This window comes from Lissotriton helveticus (assembly GCF_964261635.1).
Source record: "Lissotriton helveticus chromosome 1_1 unlocalized genomic scaffold, aLisHel1.1 SUPER_1_unloc_5, whole genome shotgun sequence".
NCBI classification, from domain to species: Eukaryota; Metazoa; Chordata; class Amphibia; order Caudata; family Salamandridae; genus Lissotriton; species Lissotriton helveticus.
Genome location: NW_027611692.1, coordinates 1,171,656 through 1,196,230, shown reverse-complemented (window position 1 = coordinate 1,196,230; position 24,575 = coordinate 1,171,656). Strand labels below are relative to the sequence as shown.

Here is a 24,575-nt window from a genome sequence, read left to right as displayed (position 1 = left end):
TGAAACCCTTTCATCAAGCATTTGCATTTGACTCGTGAGGGACATCTAGTAACCACCAGTTGAACTGCAGCTCTTTGTAGAATTATTTTGATATTGGATACTATATAATATTCACTGCCCACTGCTAATCTCATCCCATAATGCTTTGCAGGGCCTGTGGTTGGGAATGTGTTTTTGCAAAATAACTGTACTTGGGGTGGTCCTAAGAGGATGGGACCACGACCAAATCGTTCAATAAGATGTGCTTTTTTGTTTTCAAGGCATCTGTTAGGTACTCCCTAGGTTAGGGAGGATCCCAAAATCATCACCTCTCTCGCTGCTTGCTAATTTTTCAGTTTCCCTTTTGTGAAAGTACTATATGCACTTTAGCATACAAAGCTAGAGATTCTTGTTTTATCATAACTGGCACTGTGCAGGATGCCATTTGCAATGCAGACAAGTACACAGTGTCATCAGCTACGCTACGCAGACTACATGTACTACGTGAAGTTCAAAGTATACTACGTTAAGCTACGTGTAGTGCTGCTACGCAAACTACGCCCAGGCCTAGTATAATCCATCCCGACTCCTCAGGTAAAACCCACGCTGGGTGGTGTAATGCACCTCAACTCCTCAGGTAAATCCCATGCTGGGTGGTATAATCCACCCCGACTCCTCGGGTAAAGCCCACACTGGGTGGTATAATCCACCCTGACTCCTCAGGAAAAGCCCATGCGGGGTGGTATAATCCACCCCGATTCCTCTGGGTAAAACCCACGCTGGGTGGTATAATCCACCCCGACTCCTCGGGTAAAGCCCACGCTGAGTGGTGTAATGCAACCCGACTCCTCAGGAAAAGCCCATGCGAGGTGGTATAATGCACCCAGACTCCTCAGGTAAAACCCATGCTGGGTGGTGTAATGCACCCGACTCCTCAGGTAAAACCCACGCGGGTGGTATAATCCACCCAGACTCCTCAGGTAAAACCCATGCAGGGTGTTATAATGCACCCCGACTCCTCAGGTAAAACCCACACGGGTGGTATAATCCACCCCGACTCCCCAGGTAAAACCCACGCTGGGTGGTGTAATGTACCTAGACTCCTCAGGTAAAACCCACGCTGGGTGGCGTAATGCACCCGACTCCTCAGGTAAAGCCCACGCTGGGTGGTATAATCCACCCCGATTCCTCTGGGTAAAGCCCACGCTGGGTGGTATAATCCACCCCGACTCCTCGGGTAAAGCCCACGCTGAGTGGTGTAATGCACCCCGACTCCTCGTGTAAAGCCTACGCTGGGTGGTGTAATGCACCCTGACTCCTCAGGTAAAACCCACGCGGGGTGTGTAATGCACCCCGACTCCTCGGGTAAAGCCCAGGCTGGGTGGTGTAATGCACCCGACTCCTCAAGTAAAGCCCACACTGGGTGGTGTAATCCACCCCGACTCCTCAGGTAAAACCCATGCGGGGTGTTATAATGCACCCCGACTCCTCAGGTAAAATCCACACGGGTGGTATAATCCACCCCGACTCCTCAGGTAAAACCCACGCTGGGTGGTGTAATGTACCAAGACTCCTCAGGTAAAACCCACGCTGGGTGGTGTAATGCACCCTGACTCCTCAGGTAAAGCCCACGCGGGGTGTGTAATGCACCCCGACTCCTCGGGTAAAGCCCAGGCTGGGTGGTGTAATGCACCCCGACTCCTCAGGTAAAGCCCACGCTGGGTGATGTAATGCACCCTGACTCCTCAGGTAAAGCCCACGCTGGGTTGTGTTAATATACTCCAGGTCTTCAGGCTAGGCTCACTGAATGATGATTCTGTGTCTTCCAGGGCCTCAGCCACGGGTGGTACAATGTGCAGACCTGCCAAGTATCAGGCGAGACTCTAACGCATTTCAGTGTGGTGTTCCGCATCACCGCACTGAAATGCATTGTCACGCATTTTAATGCCACTGTCTCAACACTGTGTGCCAGCGCTGAAAATGGCTACGCCAGGCTGCTTGCGCGCATGCTGATGCCTGTGACAACTCTGTGCGCTCGCTCTGCTGCTCCCCGACAGGCTCAGTAAATAGTAAATGATCTTGTCTGCAGCGGCTGAGTGCTACAATGTTACATTATAGCCTTGTCAGCCTGGCTGCACTGAAATATCCGCCTGCGGTGCGCGGCTGTCTGTCAGAGTAACTGCCCAATTATACTGAGACCCGAGGTAGGGCCTGCCCTCTGCAGTGGTTGCATCCTGGCTGGCGTGTGACCTCACGTCCTGGAAGGAAGTGAGGTCGGATTCTCGAGAGGCGGGGGGCTCAAGTGGAGTCGACTGGAGTGCTCTGACTGTTGTCCCGTCGGGAGATTAAAAAACTACGAGTTTAAACATTTTAAAAATGAACTGCCTACAAAGAAATGTTAGACACGACTCATATAAGCACATTAAGCGCAATTCGAGCTATAGAGCAGGGGTCTCCAACCTTTTCAGTAGTAAGAGCTCATTCTGATCAAGGAAAGTCCTGCTGAGCTACTAGCATATTTTATCACCGTAAAATGCAGATGATATGTATTAACATTACACTATGACCACCCTAAGCACAATTATCAGTAGTAACCACCCAAAAAATCCAAGTGAAGTTATCAGCAGAATGCTAGAAAAACGTTTATCAATATTAAATGCTTGTAATCAAGTAAAATTCAAATCATCACATGCTGTGTGCCACAAAGCGTATTACCACAGCAGTAAGTCTCCCCAAATCAAATTGAATTATCATTCAGCTAACAACTTTAAATGTGTTTTAGAATTGCAATATTTTGTCTTCATTTGCATGTTAGTTTTTGAAAATACACATACTTTTCTATCATAATCCCTTTCCACTTTGAGCAATCAAACTCAATTTTCCAGAAGAAAAACCTTTTCAGAAAAAGCATAATTTTTTCCTTTAAAAATCAAATCAGTTTTCATTGTTAGAAAATACACAGTCCCTAAACATCAGCTTTTAGTTTTCATTGTATACCGTCATGTAAAAATGTCTCTCATGGACAAATTATGCTTCAAATACCCAGGTATTGGAATCATAGGCCATGGTTCCTCACCATAACACTGAGAATGCCTTGGTTATGCTAATAATGCCCACCATTAAACCAGGGCTACCACTGTGCCACAGCTGGATGGCCAACATATATCAGTTATGGTCATTATTATGGGAGAAGCAGTTGCCACTCTGTCAGGAATGTCTAAAAGCAGGCCAGTCATGCTCCTAATATGTCAGTGATGGCAGCAAGCATGTAATTACTCTACTTGTATGCCCAAAATAGTCAAGGACGAAAATATTATGGCTATGGCACAATTATACCATGAATAGGCACAATTGAGTCAGAGATAATACTCTTATGATGGAGACCAGCATACATATTTGGCAGTCCTTTACGCTAGGAGTAGCTTTAAGGGATCAACGCTGTTTATTTGCGAAGGACACAATGTCACACACCCACACAAAAATAAATTTGATGCTTTTAATTTTCTCTGCCCTGGATGCATACTCTCCTCTCCTCAGCTCTTTGGTTGATCATGCTCCCAACTAACACATTTTCACTTTAGTTCTTGCAGTCACACCCTTTGGTGGGTCAGCCCTGGTTACTGCTGCTACTATTCTTTGATGTTACACACAGTGTGACTGATCGAGCAGGGCGGATAACATGGTCAATCTCTTTCTTAGGTAGATTTAAAGTGGATAAAGATGGTTCATGTGGCAGACCCATAGGCCAACGCTGTAGCTTCCACAAGCTTCAACACCCTCCGCATACTCAGCAAGACCTTCAAATGGACCCACCCCCCGAATCCAGGAAGACCGTCACCCATGCACTCATCACCAACAGGCTGGACTACGGGAACGCCCTCTATGCCGGAATCAACAAATCTCTACTCCACCAACTTCAGACTGTCCAGAACGCCGCAGTCAGACTCATCCTCAGAATCCCACTACAAGACCACATTACCTAGCATATACGAGACCTAAACTTGCGCCCCGTCGAAAAAAGAGTGACTTTCAAGCTGCTCACACACACCTATAAAGCCCCCCACAACACCGGACCATAATACCTCAACGAAAGAATCTCCTTCTACACCCCCAAAAGAAACCTCAGCTCCGCTGACCAGGCCTTGGCTGAGATCCCCTGCATCCACAGAACGAGAACAGGAGGCACATTCTTCTCCTACATCATGGCCAAGACCTGAAACAAACTCCCCCTCAGCATCAGATGAAGCCCCACACTGAAAGCATTCAGGAAGAGCCTCATGACCTGGCTTTTCGAATGACCTGAGCTGCCCAAATCCCCCCACACACTCCCCCAGCACCTTGAGACTCTCACAGGTGAGTAGTGCGCTCTATAAATCCCTGATTGATAGGCCACCACAGTGTGTGTTTGAGTGGCATCAACAGGCCCTCCCATTGGTTTGGCTGTCTGTAACTCTTAAGGATAGTGAAATTAGCAGTACTGCCTTCTATAATATACATAGAATCTCCCAGATTGGATTGGTTTGGCTTCACCTCTGAGAGCTACTTTGAGGGTGCTGGTGAGCTACCAGTAGCTCCCGAGCTACTGGTCGGAGACCCCTGCTATAGAGCCACTCGAGGTTGTGGAGTTGTTAAATTCGCAATTCCCAGACAATGAAGCTCAAGTGACGGGTCGAATCTGAGGTGGAATTCAAAACAGCTTGGTGCAATGCCTTGGAGGTGGAGTGAGATAGGCCCTTTACCTGGTTGAAGCCACGTCATTTGTATAGAGTGCTATGCCACCGTAAGGCAGGAATGTAGGTTGCAGTACGGTTAAAGCAGCGGCTGCTAATGGCTGCGGTACATTGTGAGAGCTCTGATGCCTTTCCTCTGGGGCCAAGACAGCCTCTTCCTAAAGCAGCTAAGCAGCAGAATTGACTGAGGTCAATAATATGTGAAGAACCGGACTGATGCCTGACTTGCGGCTGGTCAACTTGCAGCTGCCCACTCTGTGCCCCAATTCACAGAGAAATAGCCTCTGCCCCTGCCTACGTCATGACAGAAGCCAGCACCATTTAATGGAAACAACAAGCAGCGCTGAGACCCCTCTGACACCTCCAGCATGCCCCACTCGTAAGTAGGGTTGCCACAATTTCAAAAGAAATGCCTGCCATTTGTTTATATAGTTTTAAGGCTCGAGCATGCCATGGAAAGTTATAAAAAGCAGTCTTTATAGGGTTTATTCATTTTTACGATGACCTTTCTGTCTTTCTTTACTCTAAGCCACTGATCATTAACTTGCTAACTCCAAACTATACTATCTGCTTATTATTGCTTTTAAAGTATGTACTGATTAGGGGGAAAAATACAGTTTGTGTGTGCTTTGTACTATTTTTGTATTGACCAGATCAAGTAAAATACTGATCATGTCAGTGAAAAAACAGCCAGGCAACCGTCAAGGTAAGTAGCCAGTACGAGAGGACATATCTGGGAACTGATGCAGTAAAAACAAAGACAATAATCAAAGTGGGGGAGGGTGAATCTGCATATTTAGCACCCTCTGGGCCAGGCCTCGCTGGAGCTTGTGGGGGGTGGGGGGGAGACTGGAAGTTATACATGAGAGGACATGTGTGTTAGAGGGCGGCTCACAGGGTCATCTCACAGGACACCAAGGACTGCAGTGCCCGGCCTCAGCTGTGGCCTCACTGCTTGCTGAGTTTGAAATGTTGTTCCTTTTGCCTGCGTTGTTTTAATTCTATGGCCTTTCGCCAGGAAGTTCTTTAGTCATTGTAAAATTTGTTATATTTATTCCTGTTTTTGCTTGTACAGTCTGTTCATGCTGTGCTTGAGATTGTGTGCCTTTTGCCTGCTATTTTTGTTTGCTCTATTCCTGCAACAGTTCTCTCATGTACCGTCACTGGTTCTATTGTACAGCGCTCAGACACCTTTGGGTAAAGTCCGCGCTTTATAACAATGCATTAAATGAAATAAATCAAATAAAACTAAGTGGGTTTAGCCTTTTGAGCTCTAAACGCTTTGCATGCTGGGAATAGTAGTTTTCTCTCGTTTGCATTCAAAGCTCACCCAGCTGTAGAAACAAAGCAGAGTTGGCTCAATGTGGCCTTTCTCTTGAGGGCTCAATGTGGCCTCTCTCTTGAGGGATCAATGTGGCCTCTCTCTTGAGGGCTCAATGTGGCCTCTCTCTTGAGGGCTCAATGTGGCCTCTCTCTTGGGGGCTCCATGTGGCCTCTCTCTTGAGGGCTCAATGTGGCCTCTCTCTTGGGGGCTCCATGTGGCCTCTCTCTTGAGGGCTCAATGTGGCCTCTCTCTTGAGGGCTCAATGTGGCCTCTCTCTTGGGGGCTCCATGTGGCCTCTCTCTTGGGGGCTCCATGTGGCCTCTCTCTTGGGGGCTCCATGTGGCCTCTCTCTTGAGGGCTCCATGTGGCCTCTCTCTTGGGGGCTCCATGTGGCCTCTCTCTTGAGGGCTCCATGTGGCCTCTCTCTTGAGGGCTCCATGTGGCCTCTCTCTTGAGGGCTTCATGTGGCCTCTCTCTTGAGGGCTCCATGTGGCCTCTCTCTTGAGGGCTCCATGTGGCCTCTCTCTTGAGGGCTCCATGTGGCCACTCTCTTGAGGGCTCCATGTGGCCACTCTCTTGAGGGCTCCATGTGGCCTCTCTCTTGGGGGCTCCATGTGGCCTCTCTCTTGGGGGCTCGATGTGGCCTCTCTCTTGGGGGCTCAATGTGGCCTCTCTCTTGAGGGCTCAATGTGGCCTCTCTCTTGGGGGCTCCATGTGGCCTCTCTCTTGGGGGCTCCATGTGGCCTCTCTCTTGGGGGCTCCATGTGGCCTCTCTCTTGAGGGCTCCATGTGGCCTCTCTCTTGGGGGCTCCATGTGGCCTCTCTCTTGAGGGCTCAATGTGGCCTCTCTCTTGGGGGCTCCATGTGGCCTCTCTCTTGAGGGCTCAATGTGGCCTCTCTCTTGGGGGCTCCATGTGGCCTCTCTCTTGAGGGCTCAATGTGGCCTCTCTCTTGAGGGCTCAATGTGGCCTCTCTCTTGGGGGCTCCATGTGGCCTCTCTCTTGGGGGCTCCATGTGGCCTCTCTCTTGGGGGCTCCATGTGGCCACTCTCTTGGGGGCTCCATGTGGCCTCTCTCTTGGGGGCTCCATGTGGCCTCTCTCTTGGGGGCTCGATGTGGCCTCTCTCTTGGGGGCTCAATGTGGCCTCTCTCTTGAGGGCTCAATGTGGCCTCTCTCTTGGGGGCTCCATGTGGCCTCTCTCTTGGGGGCTCCATGTGGCCTCTCTCTTGGGGGCTCCATGTGGCCTCTCTCTTGAGGGCTCCATGTGGCCTCTCTCTTGGGGGCTCCATGTGGCCTCTCTCTTGAGGGCTCCATGTGGCCTCTCTCTTGGGGGCTCCATGTGGCCTCTCTCTTGAGGGCTTCATGTGGCCTCTCTCTTGAGGGCTCCATGTGGCCTCTCTCTTGAGGGCTCCATGTGGCCTCTCTCTTAAGGGCTCCATGTGGCCTCTCTCTTGGGGGCTCCATGTGGCCTCTCTCTTGGGGGCTCCATGTGGCCTCTCTCTTGGGGGCTCGATGCGGCCTCTCTCTTGGGGGCTCCATGTGGCCTCTCTCTTGACGGCTCATGTGGCCTCTCTCTTGAGGGCTCCATGTGGCCTCTCTCTTGACGGCTCATGTGGCCTCTCTCTTGAGGGCTCCATGTGGCCTCTCTCTTGAGGGCTCGATGTGGCGTCTCTCTTGAGGGCTCGATGTGGCCTCTCTCTTGAGGGCTCGATGTGGCCTCTCTCTTGGGGGTTCGATGAGACCTTTCTCTTGGGGGCTCGATGTGGCCTCTCTCTTGAGACAACGTGTATAGAGGGTAAAATCGGGTCTGGTAAGCGCTTGTCCCCATCGTTCGATTGCACGAGGGAAGATAACATTACGTCTGCTGGATTTTTTAGAAAGTTGAATTTGTTTGGTATACTGGTTGGTTTGACACACATTCTGTACACCGTCGCAATTAGAGGTTGCACCCCACCTTCTGGTCTGGCTTTGTTGTTATTCTTTACCATTGGACCTTGAGGTTTCCTTTTCCTCTTTGTTAGTGGGAGTGTCACTCGCTCTCTACCTGATATCATGGCGGCTATCGAGAGCACCTTTAGCTTGCCTTGCCTTGCGGTTGATGTTTTAGATCCACTATTCGGGGCTGCCGCGGAGTTGTGTATGACATATTGCGTCCACAGTCCACAATCCACAATCTGTGAGCCGTAATCTATACTCCTGAAGGACCTGCAGATTCTGAAGGTACTTCAGTTATACTGATACTACTCCACTGCTAAAGCTACTGCCAGCAGCATTGTTTGTTTGTTTAGATGTTTTTAGCTGTTATGATTGTTTTCTTCCCCACAGCAGGTCAAAAGCAAGTTAAAAGCGACTGACTCCTTGTAACCATTGTTTGTTTGTTTAGGTATTTATTAGCTATTTTTAGCTGTTATAATTGTTTTCTTCCCCACTCAGTGCTTTGCAACTTGCAACTGCTGCACTGCTTTTGTGCCCTCCCTTTCGCATTTGATGACCAAAAACCTCCACTCGGTCCACCGCCCCCTCAGGCTGCACACTGGCGTGACCGCACTGGAGAGAGAGGCAGGATACGAGGGGCAAGGTGAGCAAATGAGGCTCGTAGTCCTGCGCCCCACTCTGGATTAGTCGGACGATGGAGGGGTTAAGTGGTGACGAGAGTGGCGGAACCTGCGGAGAACGCTGATCGCGGGTGAAAGCCCTCGGCCGCTCCTGCCAAGAAAGCTCTCGACACACCAGGGCCCTCCCGCTACTCCTGCTCCTTGCCGCGCTTGAGGCTGCGCCTGAGGCTCACCTGTGCCAGCGCCGCGGCGAGATGAGGGACAGTCTCGAGGGAGTCTCACTCTCGCCCGTCTTCCTCCGACCTCTGTCCTCTATCCGTGTGTTGTATTTCCGCGGTAAAACAGGCAGCCTTCCCACACGGCTTACTCAGTAGCAGCTACAAACCAAAACGAGCACCACTATTGCAAACAGAACCTTTTTAACTCCACGTCACATATATGAAGGAAATTGTCTTCATATATGTGACGTGGAGTTAAAAAGGTTCTGTTTGTATTAATACAAAGAAAAATTTCCCATTTATATGGTCCTTTTGATGGAAAATTAATAAAAAGTTTTTGATTAATTCTGGAAAAACTACCCCGGAGAGTTACTGTTTTTTTCAGTAATTCGAGCGATCATTTTTTGATCCAAGTTGAAATAGATAGACAATAGTGGTGCTCGTTTTGGTTTGTAGTTATTGATTGTGAGGCTTGTCCTTATTGCCAGTGAGCCCAGACCCTGTCTCGGTAATGTTACTCAGTAGCAGGGCAGCGATGACTTTCCATCCGCGAGAATTCCGCGAGTCTTTCCTCGTCCTCCTGGTCTGCTCCGGGTCTGCCGCTCGATCCGCTCGGTCTGCTGCTCAGCTGCTCGACGCTCCTTTCTGCTTGGCGTAGAGCAAGTTTTAATTCTTTTAAGTCAGTGGAAAACCATTTCTGGGCTTTGTGGCAACGTGCTCGTTCGATTTTCCTAAGAGGGACATGTTTATTGCTGGCCGTCAAGAGCTAGTCCGACAAGTTTTTCTCACTCTCATCTATAGAGGATTAGGTGATGGGGATTGTATTGGACAGGGTTTCGAGAAATTGACATTTGTCGATGGTCTTCCAGCTCCTAAAGTATCCACGGTCAGTTTGGGGTATTTTAAGTTTGGCAAGGTTATTTATGAAGAATTTAATTAGATGGTGATCTGACCAGATACAAGGAGTTACACCTAAATTTGTCATAGTCAGGTTTGTGGACCATACCTGGTCTAATATATGCCCTTTAATGTGTGTAGCGGAGGTGATGTGCTGGCTGAGGTTTAGCCCCATAAGTAGGTCAATTTAATTCAGCTGAGTGAGGTCCACCTGCTGGGTCATTGGCCCAGTAGTTGAGATCACCAGAGTAGTATTTTTGCATGATTTGTTATGAGATATGTTATCTGTTCGCTCAGGGACTGTAGGAACTGTGGCATGCTCTGTGGTGGTCTATAGAGTATGACACAGACTAGAGGGGGAGAATCGGACTCTAGTTTAATCACTAGGTTCCGTACTTGTGGTAGGTCCACGGGGTAAGTACTGAGAATTTTAAGTCTTGGTGTATTATATCTGCAACCCCCCTTCCTATTTTTCCCTAGTGTCGGTTAGCTTGGAGACTGAAATAATTGCTAGGTAGTGCTGGGCTCCTCTGCTCCGTTCCGCGGGGACCTAGGCAGGGGGGCTCTCCTTTACCAGGGCTCCCTCCTCTGCATGGGAGCCCCGCAACTCTGGTGTGGCGTTCTGCTGGCGGCCCCGGGGCTCTCCCTAATTCACGGGAGCCCCGGGCCACTGGAGGCCATGACTCGGCCAGGCTGCTCTTCCCGTCTATGCAGCGGGGCGGGCAGCCAATCGCGGCGCGGTGGCGGGCGGGACTTCCTGAAGCAAGCAGAAGTCCCACCCCGCTCCAGGCGCCCGGCCGCCTGACTTCCTGTCTGCGGCCCGGCCGCGGCGGTGATTTAACAGGGACAAAATGAGGGGTGAGCACCCTCGGTTTAAAAAATAAATGTAGAAGCGGGGTGGGCACACGCTAAGGAGCACATAAAAGGGGTGGGCACCCGTTAATATAAAATACCATAACGAGCATAATGCAGGGTGGGCACCTGCGATGAAGGGGCCACAGGGGGAATCCCTACGCTCGGGATTCCCTCGCACACTGCCACAGGGGAAAGGAGCCCCGCGCTCCCAGGGCACCCACAGGCAGCATCAAGTCCTGGGGCAAGAACAACAGCAAAGAAACAGGTCCTGGAGGTCAGGGAGGCAAAGCAGGGCCCAGGGCCCAGCACACAGCGTACTCCAGCAAGGAAAAACAAAACAAAACTAGTAAGATCTGACGGCCAAATAAATTAGCCATACTGGCATGAAATACACTATGTCAGTGAGTGCTATAAATGTCACTAAACAGGGTAACAAAGTGTGAACCACATATGTGAGAAGCAAATGTAATCACGGACTGGTCAACAAAATCCAGAGCAACTTGTTGTGGATAACCATCAAACAAACCAAGTGATCAGTCATATCATTTGATCGTCCACACTGTGACCAGGCCGGCCTTTAGATCATCTAGACCCCATGCCACACAGTAAGATGTTAGTACAGGATCAGGTCCACAGTGTGTTGTGAGCCACCAGTTGTTGGCCAGTTAGTGATGGTTAAAAGTGGTGGAAAAACAGTGCAACATAACACAAACGTGGTGAATCTAAAATAGGGTGATATGTCAAAACTACTCTTTATTGAAAACAAGGCATATCCCCTAGCTAAAACAACAGGAACAGTGCAAAAGACAGTATGGAAAGAATGACTGTCGCTAATAGGGCTGACATGTTTCTGCCTAGTGGGCTAAACGTCCCTTGGCTTTCATCAGGGCCACTGCTCTAACGTGTTGCTACTGTATCAAATCTGTGAAAAATAAACAATTCACTCTAAATTAATCAGTGAAAATGGAACTGAAAAAGCAAGTGCAAGTAGGAACGATACAACCTGTACCTACATATATGTACACATCCTCCTGGTCACCAGGATACTCGATGGTTATCCACATATCTCACATATGTGGATCACACTTTGTTACCCTGTTTAGTGACATTTATAGCACTCACTGACATAGTGTATTTCATGCCAGTTTGGCTAATATATTTGGCCGTCAGACCTTACTAGTTTTGTTTTGTTTTTCATAGTATTTATCTGGGGAAGTGAACTGGTAGTAGGTCTTTAAACTCTTTTCCCTTTGACCCTCCTCTCCCTGTTTTTTGCAAATACTCCAGCAAGGAGGCAGCCTCCATGGCGGTCCCTCCTGGGCCCCACCATCAGCAAAGCCCCCTCTGTCAGGAATCCAAAAAGTAGAAGAGTCCTCCAGGCATCCAGGGGCTGGGCAGGGCCCAGGGAGGTAAGCCTTCCCCTGGGCCCCAGCAGCAGCAGGCCCCTGGTAGATTCAAGTCAGGAAACAAGAACCTTTTACAAGAGGTCACAGCCTCTTTTTATACACACAATTCCTTTGTCTAAAGGTACAGGCAAGGGGCGAACCAGATACAACTGGTTCCTGAGCACTTTGTTTTGCCCAGCCCCTTTGCCTATTCACAGGGACATCAGACTCACCACAGGGGGCGGGGCCAGAATTGTGTGGGGAAAGCCTGGCCCTGTTCAGGTCCCAGGTGCACTCCTCCCCGGCCATGAACATGCAGATCTCCCATTCACCACCGGGGCAGACCCATCCTGACTCCTGGAGCCAGGCACACCAGCCAGCTCCAGCCAATCACAAGCCAGACAGTCACTGCACAGACAGGCCAACTTCTAGAAGTGGCACTTCCACACTAGACACATGAATGTCGCACACATCATCGCGCAGCATTCAATCTCACGAGTTCGCACATACCAAACTTGAGCCTGCACTCCCCACACATCAGGAACTAACATGGACACACACATTCCCCATGCATTCCTATGGGAGGGCAGGCCAATCCCACACACGCACTCAGAGAGCACACACACTTTACACTGCGCCACAGTGCGCAAAGACCAGAAATCGCTATTATTATCTCAGAGTGCAATGCAAAAAGTTCAGGGGTGAACCTGCCAGAAGGGCCAAGTCCAACACAACCCCCTTCCAGCCAAAACGCAGGGCAGACCAATCACCACTGTGATGGACTTCCCTGCTCTGGGCGATAGAACACGGATGCGGGCCCGCACTGCAGGGACACCCTCCGGTTGGGTCTACGCCACATTGTTCCACAAAAACAAGCACACACAAAAAAAATTCAGGCCTAACCAGGCTACCCCACCGTTACTCCTTAGTTGTCCACGGCCAGGATCAGGCCCTAGACCACCCAGATACCACTGGTCCTTGCCATCCACAGAGTGGGGGGTGGTAACCCCTGGCATACAATAGCCATTCGCCACTCCCTTTTTCAGTGTAGTTCCAAACTACCGCTGGTCCTTCAACCTGGGGTCCGCACCCTCAGGCTGACCAGAGGTCACGGGCAAGAATGCCCCACCCTACCTCTACTTCTGGGGTTGCGCTGTCTCCCAGGAGAAGCACCCTCCAGAACACAACTCTCCCACCAGTTTAGGACCACTCTCCCTCAACTGGTCTACTACCTGAGATCAAAATTCACCGGATGCACAGGGTCAGACTCCCTCTGACCCACTTCCAGAGTTCTGCACCCTCCCAACCGGAGTGGTACCTTTAGAAGACAAACCGGCCAGGACGCTGGCTACAGTCGCCCTGCCGTCCAGGACAGGCAAACACCTGAACCTGGCTCCCCAACCTAGGGACGCTAACCTTTGGTTAAACGCCTGGCGCACCAGGACTTCTACAAGTTGGAAATAAAGTCTAAGACTTTCCTCCTTCAGCAGAAAGGCAACCACTGCAGGCCAATCCCCCAGGTCAGGGACAGTACTCCTCCATACAGCTTACCCGGTTCCTTTCCTTCAGGCAGAAGTTCCTTCTTGTAACTTCAGGACACTACTTACAGTTGCCCTTATGTCCAGATCTGGAAACACCAGCTACTGGCTCCCCAATCGAGGGACGTACCCTTTGGTCAGATGCCTGGTGGACCAGGACTTCCTTGAGGATGACACATAACTAATGTGTCGTGTGCAAGTCTGCCTGTCACTCAGGACAGAAGTGGCATCACCATGGTCACTTACGGCGACACATTCCATCTGGATGGCCCCTGACCCACTGGTTCTTCCACTGGGAGGTCTCCCCCTCGCACCCCTCCATCTGGACTTCTGCACCCTCCCAACTGGAGCGGTACTGCCAGACACCAAAACTACTGGAACCCTGCTTACAGAGGTTCCACGTCCTCCAGACACTCTGGAAGATCCTCCTCAAATGACCTATTGGTACAGCCTAGGCCCCAGACCTGATGTTCCCTTCAGAAACAATTCAGGCCCTGAGACTGGGTTTCGGGAACCTGGAGACATGCAGTCCCACCCACTCCTTCTCCTCTGAGACAGGACATGAGCCCCTACACCAGGACTCAGCTGGGCTACACTGAACCTCTTCCTACCACGCTGAGCTGGAAGACACCTCAGCCACTCCTTTTGGAATCACTCCATCCCCTATGTCTCTCTCCTCCCAGAACCTTACCAACTCCAACATACTGTATCTTAACAGACCACAGAAATCAAAAGCAGGCTCCACTTCTGCAGACGTTCCTGGGAAAAGTTTAACACAAGGAACCTAAGGGTCTGAGCTAAAACAGTAGTCCAAACCAAAGTATTCAGCAAGCACCCCATCCCAGAGAACTTACACCATTCATCCACACATACTCCCCCCCAGACTGGTAAGGCAGTTTCTACCACCCTGATTTCAAAACCTGACCACACGTGACACAGGTACCATTACTCCGGGAACGGGAAATGGGACGTTCACATTCATCCAGCGCTTCACACATTCATCCCCAAACCCCTCTCAAGACTGGTAAGACACTTTCTACCGCCCCTGATTTCTCAACCTGACCTTCACGTGACGCAGGTACCATTACCCTGGGAACGGGACGGGGAACACATGCACTGGACACACTTATGCTGCCAACACTGGATCCCACCCTACTGGTGAATCCAGAAAACTCACACTGCACTTAGGGGATGATCTACCCTCCCGAGCTAGGGACACCTAACTCACAGTGCACAAGACATACATTTCCAAAGAAATTACATTTTTTAGAACCAACTTAAAAACAATAATCCCTTTCCATGTGACTATCTAAAATGCAGAGTTTTGTAGTGGAGCCAGTTATCGCTGTGGTACTGCGCAAACACAAGTCCATTTCCCACCGCTGACCAACAATGTTAGAAATGGGATTTCTGGTTGGCTAAGGCTTGTGCCAAAGTCAGGCAGAAACCACCATTCTAAGTCAGGGCAAGGAAGTCACCCGCCAAGATAACCCATGCTCACCCTCTTGGTAGCTTGGCACGAGCAGTCAGGCTTATCTCAGAGGCGATGTGTAAAGCATTTGCGCACGCACCCACCAGCAACAACAACCCAGGCCCCCCACAAAAGGAACTCCACACAAGGTTATTTAAAAATAGCCTTTGTATTATCAGAACACATCATAATCATAATCACAGAATGCACATTGTGCCACTGGCACGGGCAATATTTACAAGGGATTATATGTACACAGGACAGGGCCACACGGACCACTGTCAGGACTAAGCACTTGGTAGAACTAGCACTTGTAGAAATAGAATTAGCACATAGAGCATATCATAACTGTAGCACCAAATAACAAATGTAGCACACAACCAGTAACCACTGGCAAAAGGTAAGTACCACCTACGCAACCCTAACCACCTTAGGAAAATATCATGCAGGGAACCATGAACACACTAGTATAACTATACTAGGAAGAACAACCCCCTAAACATGAAAACACATTCAGAGGTATAGGTAAGACACATGATGCATGAAAACACATTCAGCGGTGTAGGTAAGCAACTTTGTACATGATGCATAAAAACACATTCAGAGGTACCAGTACACAGGGTGAGCAAAACATACTACACACAGTACATTTCCTAATACCCAAAGCATCAGCACATAAATCAGCATTTAGCGCAAAAATCACATTTAGGTCCAGGTGGCGCCACTGCGCCAAAACCTAAAGGTAGCAGCTGCCCACTACTTGCTGGGCAGCTGGGGACAAGAACAGGGCCTAAACGCTGCAGCTGGCACTAAGTGCTGCGCAGCTATGGAAGGCCAAGTTAGGGATGAAGGAGTGCGACTCACTCCTGAGTCCAAAGAACAAGTCCCCTAAAAAGCAAAACCTAAATGGTGGAGCTGCCTCTACTTGCTGGGCAGCTGTGAAACAGAACTGCGACAGGGCTCTCACTAGCCCTCTGGACAAGGACTGCGCCAACTGCTGGAGCCATCTGGCTCTGAAATAAACAGGTGCATTGGAGCCCTCTGGCTCTTAAAACAACTGGGGCCCTCAGGGGCAGAACACGGGCCCCTTCTGGAGCCTCGGGGGCTCGAAACAAATACTACTAACTGGGGGGGTGCGGGCCGCTGCCAACCGGGGCGGCTCTACCCTCCAAAATGCCCCTGCAAGCATGTGGGCGTAGGTAGGAGCCTACCGTGGGCTCGGAATACCATGATGCCCCCGGGGTCATGGGAGCCTCTCGGGCTCGAGGTAGAACATGGCCGGAATCGTTGGAGTCCCTCTCGGGGGACTCTAAATCAATCAATACCCCCACCGCTGGAGTCCTCCCTCTGGGGACTCGGGAATTATGCGGCCAAAATTGCGGGAGAGCAACGGGGGAGCGGTACGCTGCCAAGCAGGGCCGCACTACCCTCAGACCGGAGACCCACCAAGACGCCCGCACTCACCGTCAGCTGGGAGGCGGCGTCCTCGCTGGGCTCCTCTGCTCCGTTCCGCGGGTATTTAGGCTGCGGGGCTCTCCTTCACTGGGGCTCCCTCCTCTGCATGGGAACCCCGCAACTCTGGTGTGGCGTTCTGCTGGCGGCCCCGGGGCTCTCCCTAATTCACGGAGCCCTGGGCCACTGGAGGCCATGACTCGGCCACGCTGCTCATCCCGTCTCTGCAGCGGGGCGGGCAGCCAATCGCGGCGCGGCGGTGGGCGGGACTTCCTGAAGCAAGAGGAAGTTCCACCCCACTCCAGGCACGCGGCCGTCTGACCTCCTGCCTGCAGCCCGTCAGCGGCGGTGATTTAACGGGGGCAAAATGAGGGGTGAGCACCCTAGGTTTAAAAAATAAACGTAGAAGCGGGGTGGGCACCCGCTAAGGAGCACATGAACGGGGTGGGCACCCGTAAATATAAAATACCATAACGAGCATAATGCAGGGTGGGCACCTGCCATGAAGGGGCCACAGGGGGAATCCCTGTGCACAGGATTCCCTTGCACACGGCCACAGGAGAAAGGAGTCCCGCGCTCTCAGGGCGCACACAGGCAGCATCAAGTCCTGGGGCAAGGGCAACAGCAAAAAAGCAGGTCCTGGAGGTCAGGGAGGCAAAGCAGGGCCCAGCACACAGGGTACTCCAGCAAGGAGACAGCCCTCATGGCGGTCCCTCCTGGGCCCCACCATCAGCAAAGCCCCCTCTGTCAGGAATCCAAAAAGTAGAAGAGTCTTCCAAGCATCCATGGGCTGGGCAGGGCCCAGGGAGGCAAGCCTTTCCCTGGGCCCCAGGAGCAGCAAGCCCCTGGTAGATTTTTAAGTCAGGAAACAAGAACATTTTACAAGAGGTCACAGCCCCTTTTAATACACACAATTCCTTTGTCTAAAGGTGCAGGCGAGGGGCGAACCAGATACAACTGGTCCCTGAGCACTTTGTTTTTCTCAGTCCCTCTGCCTATTCACAGGATGGGTCAGGGACATCAGACTCACCACAGGGGGCGGAGCCAGCATTGTGTGGGGAAAGCCCAGCCCTTTTCAGGTCCCAGGTGCACTCCTCCCCGGCCATCAACATGCAGATCTCCCATTAACCACCGGGGCAGATCCATCCTGACTCCTGGAGCCAGGCACACCAGCCAGCTCCAGACAATCACAAGCCAGACAGTCACTGCACAGACAGGCCAACTTCTAGAAGTGGCACTTCCACACTAGACACATGAATGTCGCACACATCATCGCGCAGCATTCAATCTCACGAGTTCGCACATACCAAACTCGAGCCTGCACTCCCCACACATCAGGAACTAACATGGACACACACATTCCCCATGCATTCCTATGGGAGGCAGGCCAATCTCACACACGCACTCAGAGAGCACACGCACACGCACTTTACACTGTGCCACAGTGCTAAAGTGTGCAAAGACCAGAAATCGCTATAATTATCTCAGAGTGCAATGCAAAAAGTTCAGGGGTGAACCTGCTAGAAGGGCCAAGTCCAACAGGTGGATACTGATTGCCTAGCTGGTGTAAGACCGGGCGTAGTTTTAGTTCATATTTTTTACCTTAAAATGCAGGAAATTAGTTTGCATTACCTGGTGCCTCGGAAGAAGCTTCTTGGATCACAAGAAGGTGTCCAAACTTCTGAAAGATACACAAATTTGTTTATCGGTTTCCTGTAGGACTGCTGTTTTGTGACCTGTTAGATTGACAGAAAAGTAGAATAAGTGTTTCATGAGACAAATTAAATACAAATCATTTGAAAGAATCTATATAAAATACCTGTTTCTTCAACAGTAGTAACCTATGTGGAAGAAAGTTTGGAAATTCCTTGCACACATCAAAGGGTGAATAAACAGGATTATCATCGATTATAGCTCCTCCGCAAAATACAGTTTATCCTAAGACAATGTACACAACACGGATTAAGACATCCCCCTATACGAGCCTTACTATTATTTTTACACAATCCTCATTTAAGTTTACTCTAAAAATATTCTAAATATAACAACAAACAATATGAGCAATTATGGGAGCAAATAAATCAACATGAAAAGTGGTAAACCAGGGACAAACAACATGAAGTGCTGCTTAATAGAGAAAATACCAACAAGAGTGATCTTTAGATTGTCTTGCAATATTTAATGTACTTTTTGGGGATACCTATATTTTCCTACTAGTCTACTTAAAGTCACCCCATGACGATGAGACTGCACTTATGCCTTCAATGTAGCTTTTTGATATGAACAACAAACTAATTTAACATTTTTAGATCTAGCGTGGAAAACCTTCATACAAATGAAAAGGAAGATGTTATGGATCTACACGCTTTAGCCATTGGCTTGTTTCTGGAAGCCGCCGAAAATGAATGCTTATTTTGAAGTATCCTTAATATTTAGGATCAGTTGTTTTGTTCATTTCATTCTCTTTCTTGTTTCTGGTGTCACGTACAAGGTTTAATGGTTTGCATTGTTTCAGTGTGTCCAGAGGAGTGCTCCTTTGCAATTAATACATTTAAGACCAGCCTTAAATTGTCTTTGCTCTAGTTTTGAGAGGAACATTGCTGTGCTTAATATAGTCGTACAGGACAATAGCCTGCTACCCCTTACTTGTCGTTCCTCATCAGCATGCAATGTCAAGGTTTCCAAAATCAAAAAAGTTAATTGGGGTGGCAGAAGGTTTATCTACTATACAGCAAAAAGATGGACCTCCATACCTTTCTCACTTAATGCCTGTACAAGCCTTTATGCTTTCAAAAAAAGGCCTGGAAACATGTAATCAATTATCTCTTTTTGGGACTGGCTTCTCTGCTTGGCCCTGTAGTCTCATTTGTCTCCTCTACAGAAAAGCATCACATTGATGCCCTCAGGCAACAGTGGTGCTTTATAAATAATTATTTCATTTCTTTTCAAAGCCCTAGCACCAGATACCAAGGAGAACTTCTTAGTTTACATGGCTATGCGAGTGTAGTAGCAATTTGTATCTAATTTTCAAGAGACCATAAGAAGAGCTATTAAGAAAAGACACAGTTTGAATGGACTACTGAACAACTGAAAGATTTCGGTGTCATAAAATCTCACGTTGCTGGTGCACCAACACTTTGCCCTTTCTGTATAGGAAAAACGAGTAATTACAACAGATGCTTGTTTGTATAGTGTAGGAGTTGGGGTATCACAAACAGAAGGCAATGAAGAGTGGACTGTTGTATTTGTAAACCACACACTGCATATCTATCTCCAAGAGAAGACAGGCAATGACAGAAAGGGAGTTACAACGGTGTGCATGGACTACGGAACATATTCGGAATAAAGTGTGGGGCGCTCAACTTATACTAAGAAGAGACCAAAAGCCTCTAGTAAGTATCCTTTCTCCAAGTGGAGGTTGAGATGCTACTGCCCACACTGCCAGACCGGTTTCAAAGATGCAGGAGTACAGTTTTACAATTGAATATGTGTCTGGGAAGGGAAGCTAACTCTGACAACAGTTTGCTGGCCCAGGTAACCTGTAGGTAGCGGGGAAATGAATAACACAGGTGATATGGATGTTGTATGGACAGTAGGTGATTACATTCTTTAGGGAGGTGTTCTTTGTGGAAGGTTTTCCAAATTGCCTTTTAAAAGACAATTGATTTTGCAAGATATGAAGGACCTTCTTAAGAATAGTAGTGTTGACCACATCACAAAGGGCCTTTATGTAATGAGCGGTTTGTGAGATTTAATAGAGTTCTGAAAAAACACACTAGAGAGGCGAGGAGTTGCCACGGTGATTGGAAAGATTATATTCAGTAAGATTATAGAGTTATCACATCACTCCGCATAGTGATCGATGGGTGAGTCTTTAAACTGCTTGAAGGACGTGAAACTGCTTCTGACTTGCATTCATGGCAGCTTAAAAGACCTAATGTGGTTAGGAGCAACAGGGAGAGGAAGTAGAACAGAGGCCTTTTTTTGTAAGTAATACAAAATGAAGGAGAAATATGATGAGGAAAAGAAAGTGTGATTGTCTACTTTCAAAGAAGGCGATTGGGTTTCCTATTGCAAACCAGGGTGAACTGCCGAGAGTGTGGTGACACAGGATGGCAAGGTTTGGAATGTCTGGAATGTGGCAAACTATAGTAATGGTTTGTATAGTATAGTGCCCAACTTAGGCTCCACCCATCAAAAGACGTAAGTACTTTTATTGAAATGTTTCACTGTCCCCCAAACTACTGTACCAGGGCGCTCGCGGTGGAGATTCGGTTGGCTTTTTCAGGAGACCCCCAGAGCGAAAAAGGTTTCAGGCAGGGCCTATATAGTTGATGCTATTCAGACAGTGTTCCAAAGACACTGGGACTTTTCTCCCAGGCCATGCTTTCTTTTGCAGATGTTTATATGGCTCAAACTTGACCAGTTACATTACAAGGACACATTCATTTGATTGCTGGGCACATGAAAATGAACCGATTTACCCAGAATCACAGGATGGTGTGCCGGAGTCACCGAGACTCGAACCTTGTTCCCAGTGCCAAAGTCAGTAGCCGTGGATCCTTTTACCATGACCAGCACCACCATGTTCTGCATCCTGGGTGCAGGAAAAACCACAGCAGATTTGATTTGCATTCTTATGTATGCCACACCAAATTGCAGCAGTTGACGCCCCACACCCCTCCCGCAAGGTTTCTATGACGGTGGAGCTACTGCACATTCAGCATCGAACACACAGAGGTACCCAACCTCTGAATGAGGAGGAGCGGGACTGGGTGGAGCGGGCGGGAGGAGGCGCTGAGAGGTAGAGAGATTATAAAGCCGTCAGTTTCCGGGGGGGTCCCATTACCTGCCACCTCTAAATGAAGGCTTTCTGCTGTTTGGAGTCCTCCTGTTATTGCGCCATAGGCAAGCAATCACCAGTCAGTTCCATGGGGCTCCTACCATGCCAATCCAGGTTACAAGGGCACTAGGCCTGAGCCTTTCCATTTCTGGTGCTTTGCAGCAGTTAACGTCTTAGGGTTTCTTGTTGCTCCGATGGGTGTCATTTATGATATTTAGACGTTTCCCTCGTCTTCATAGCTTAATTTTGTTTGCAAAAGTAACTATACTCTAGTCCCTCCCAGCTGCCTACAAGGGGGGCCTCCTTGACCACAATATCATGGGAGGGGTGTCAGCCTGGAGGGGTGAGCAGGGCGTGGCAGTCTCTGCCCCCAACCACCACACTTCTAAGCATATACGTGATGACCATGCACATTCCCAGTGTGTCCCCCTCCACACTCATACAGACGTCATCAGCCATTTCCAGGCCCTGCCATCTCGCTCTCAGCACCTGGAAGCCATCTACTAATCTCTGCTTTGTTTGATACAATGCTTAATATCCACCTCTGCGTTTGTCATCGTCAACTTTGCAGCACCTGCCTGCGTAGGGACAGATTTCTTGGCGCTCTGCCGCCGGTAGCATCACCCATTCCCCTGAGCATGCACAGCTCGGAGTTCACTATGAACAATGACTGAGCGTGCGCAGTTCGGGCGCTAGACCTGCATATCTGAGCATTCGTAGTTGACCTGGGCATCTTTGTATCTGAGCATGCACAGTCCAACATCACTAGCTTGTATCTGTGTCGCGGTATCTGAGCGTCTGTAGTCTAACATCAGTATTGGAGCATGCGCAGTTCGATATGTGTGGTGTCCCAGTATCTGAACCTGCGTAGTCCAACATCACTATCCGTAATCGGATATCAGTGAATTTTCTCAGTATCTGGGCATGCGCAGTTTGTGACCGAGCGGTGTTGCAGCCCCTGCAAGCGGACGTGTGGCCTGCCCGGTTCCCAGAGACCGGTCCCGGGGCGGATAGAACGGGTGCGAGGGCCGCACAGGGGTGCCAGAGCAGAGACAGCATAGCCACCGAGGGTTCAGACTCCCTGGGTGTGATTGACAAGGTCCTATGAGTCACTTTACACGTAGAAGGGGAGAGGGTCTGGAAATTCACTCTTCCACCCGAACCCCCATTTAATCTCATTTAAACACAAAGTTCCAGTCACTTGGTGATATGCACTATTTTATCACTTTGTATGTTACGTGTATTAAGTGTTGAGTTTTGTGGTCTTACGTTTTGTTGCGTTTGATTTATTATTTTACCCCCTCCCTTATGCTCCGCCCTGAGTGTGGCTACACCAGGGCGTTTTGTAAGCAGGCCCAATGATGAAGCATGTCACATACTTCGGTATATGAGTGAGGGCAGTTTTTCTACACAGATGAGTTTTTCTGTTTTGTTATATGTGTTGTTTTGTGCTCTCCACCCCTGATTGTATGTTTAAGGTCCTGTGAGTGACAGTCTCCTCACTAGAAAAATCAAGCAATCAAGACAAAGTGAACATATAAATATCCGAAATTACACCTATTTGGGCAACCAAAAACTGTAAGAAGTTCCAAATATATGACATTTTGAGCAACACTTTCTCACAAGGAAAACCAAGCAATGAAGTGCTTAGAAAAGAGCTAAATAGCAAAAATGAACAAACTTTTGAGCAATGGGAATCTCTAAAATCTCTTGAAACTAAAGCAATACCCCTGTAATGGAGGGTTACTGACCTACAATCTCTTTCTAAGATGACTCTACAGCAGAAAACAATTACATCACCATCATTCATCAGAATTCAGACTCTCAATGAGGAAGTTTGCAGAGGGCCTATGCTTAGCCTGACAAAACATCTATTGTGAATCGATACTGTGCCACAGGAACTGAGAACATTTTAGAAAACAGCGCACCTGAAAATATGAAATTAAGAAAAAACATAACTCTGGCTGTCAGTATAATATACCTAAAATTGGGAGGACAGTCAAACAAATCAGCTCACACACCATTTGAAGGAGCAACTAACATCGGTGTACATAAGTGACAGCCTAGTAGAAGCGAGGCCCCCATCCAAACACAGCTGAGCATGAATTATACGAGAAAGTGAGAAAGACGTGCTAGCAACAGAGACCTGGGGCAGAACCAAGGCAGCACCACCCACCAGGCTCCACCTCACATGATCATACCAGGGCTTGAACATGTCGGCTCCAGTGTGACTCTTTCTGCTGTGCCCCCTCTGGAAAACTAGATGTAAATTATATTGATAATGGCTTACATTTGGGTTTTCCGTTTTAAATCATTATATTTTAGATTTCTTTACGGGCCTTAGGAGACCAAGAGCAGCGAGCTATACAGGCTCAGTCAGGGCTATAAAATAAATTATATTTTCAAGTATCCACTGCCATTTAAATGGCACAGCTCCGCCCTCCTTGGCACCAGTCTCTTGACTACCTATATGGGTTCTTCCAGGAGTTGGTGCGTAATCAGTCATGTGGTGTTCCTGGTGCGGCCTGGGGGCTGTTGTTGTGTGTATTCAGGGCCTCTTCATCCTCTTGTAGTGTGCTATCTCTTAGTGCCTGTACTATCATCTCCCACGCTGCAGCCGTGTCTATTGCTCTCTCGTCTGTTTTTTTACGAGCTGCTTGGAATCGGATCGTGCTTTCACAAGTAGCCCATTTTAGAAGCTCATTCACCCATTTTCTGTGTGTAGGACCCACCCTCGCCTTCCCTACTCTCGTAATTTCTCTCTTGGCCAGAATCAATCCCAAGTCTATAAATTTACTAGTGGTTTTATTCTTAGGTGTTTGCGGGAACCAGTGCAGTATGCAGGTCGCCATATCAAAGGTCACTGTTCTGTCAGTGACCTCGTTAAGCGTCTCACCAATCGCCTGCCAGTATTCATGCAGTTCTGGGCAGTTCCATAACATATGGTCCAGCTCCGCCCCTTCCAGGGTGCACCGTGGGCACCCCGCCTCGGCCACCCCAAAGAATTTCTTAATTTTGCCCGGTGTCATGTAGGCTCTATGTAAAATGTAAAAGTGGATCTGTGGAGAGGTGTGGCTCACTGGTTAGAGGTGGCATACCCGAGAGCAGAGAACGGGCTGGGGCCAGGGTTCGATTCCTGACGTGGCATGGTCTTGGACCAGGATCAGTGGACTCGATAATTCTCGCCTCGGTGCCTACTCTATCCAGGGACCACACTCGGTAACTCTGGGCATTAAGCTTGCCTCATCTCCACAACGGCCCCCCACAAACGCCAGGGATGCCTGGTTTCACCTTGGAGACTCCCAGTAGGAACTATCTCACAGGGAAA

At 49.1% G+C, this 24,575-nt stretch overlaps 1 protein-coding gene across 1 annotated transcript in view; it reads right to left on the bottom strand.

Annotated features, from left to right (window-relative positions):
- LOC144806152 (uncharacterized) overlaps positions 1–18,135 on the bottom strand; it is a 143,771-nt gene extending 125,636 nt beyond the window's left edge. The window contains exon 1 of the mRNA XM_078672581.1: positions 18,037–18,135. The gene's annotated coding sequence lies outside the window, so the exon portion shown is untranslated. The remainder of the gene's footprint in view (positions 1–18,036) is intronic.
- Between the last annotated feature and the right edge of the window lie 6,440 nt (positions 18,136–24,575).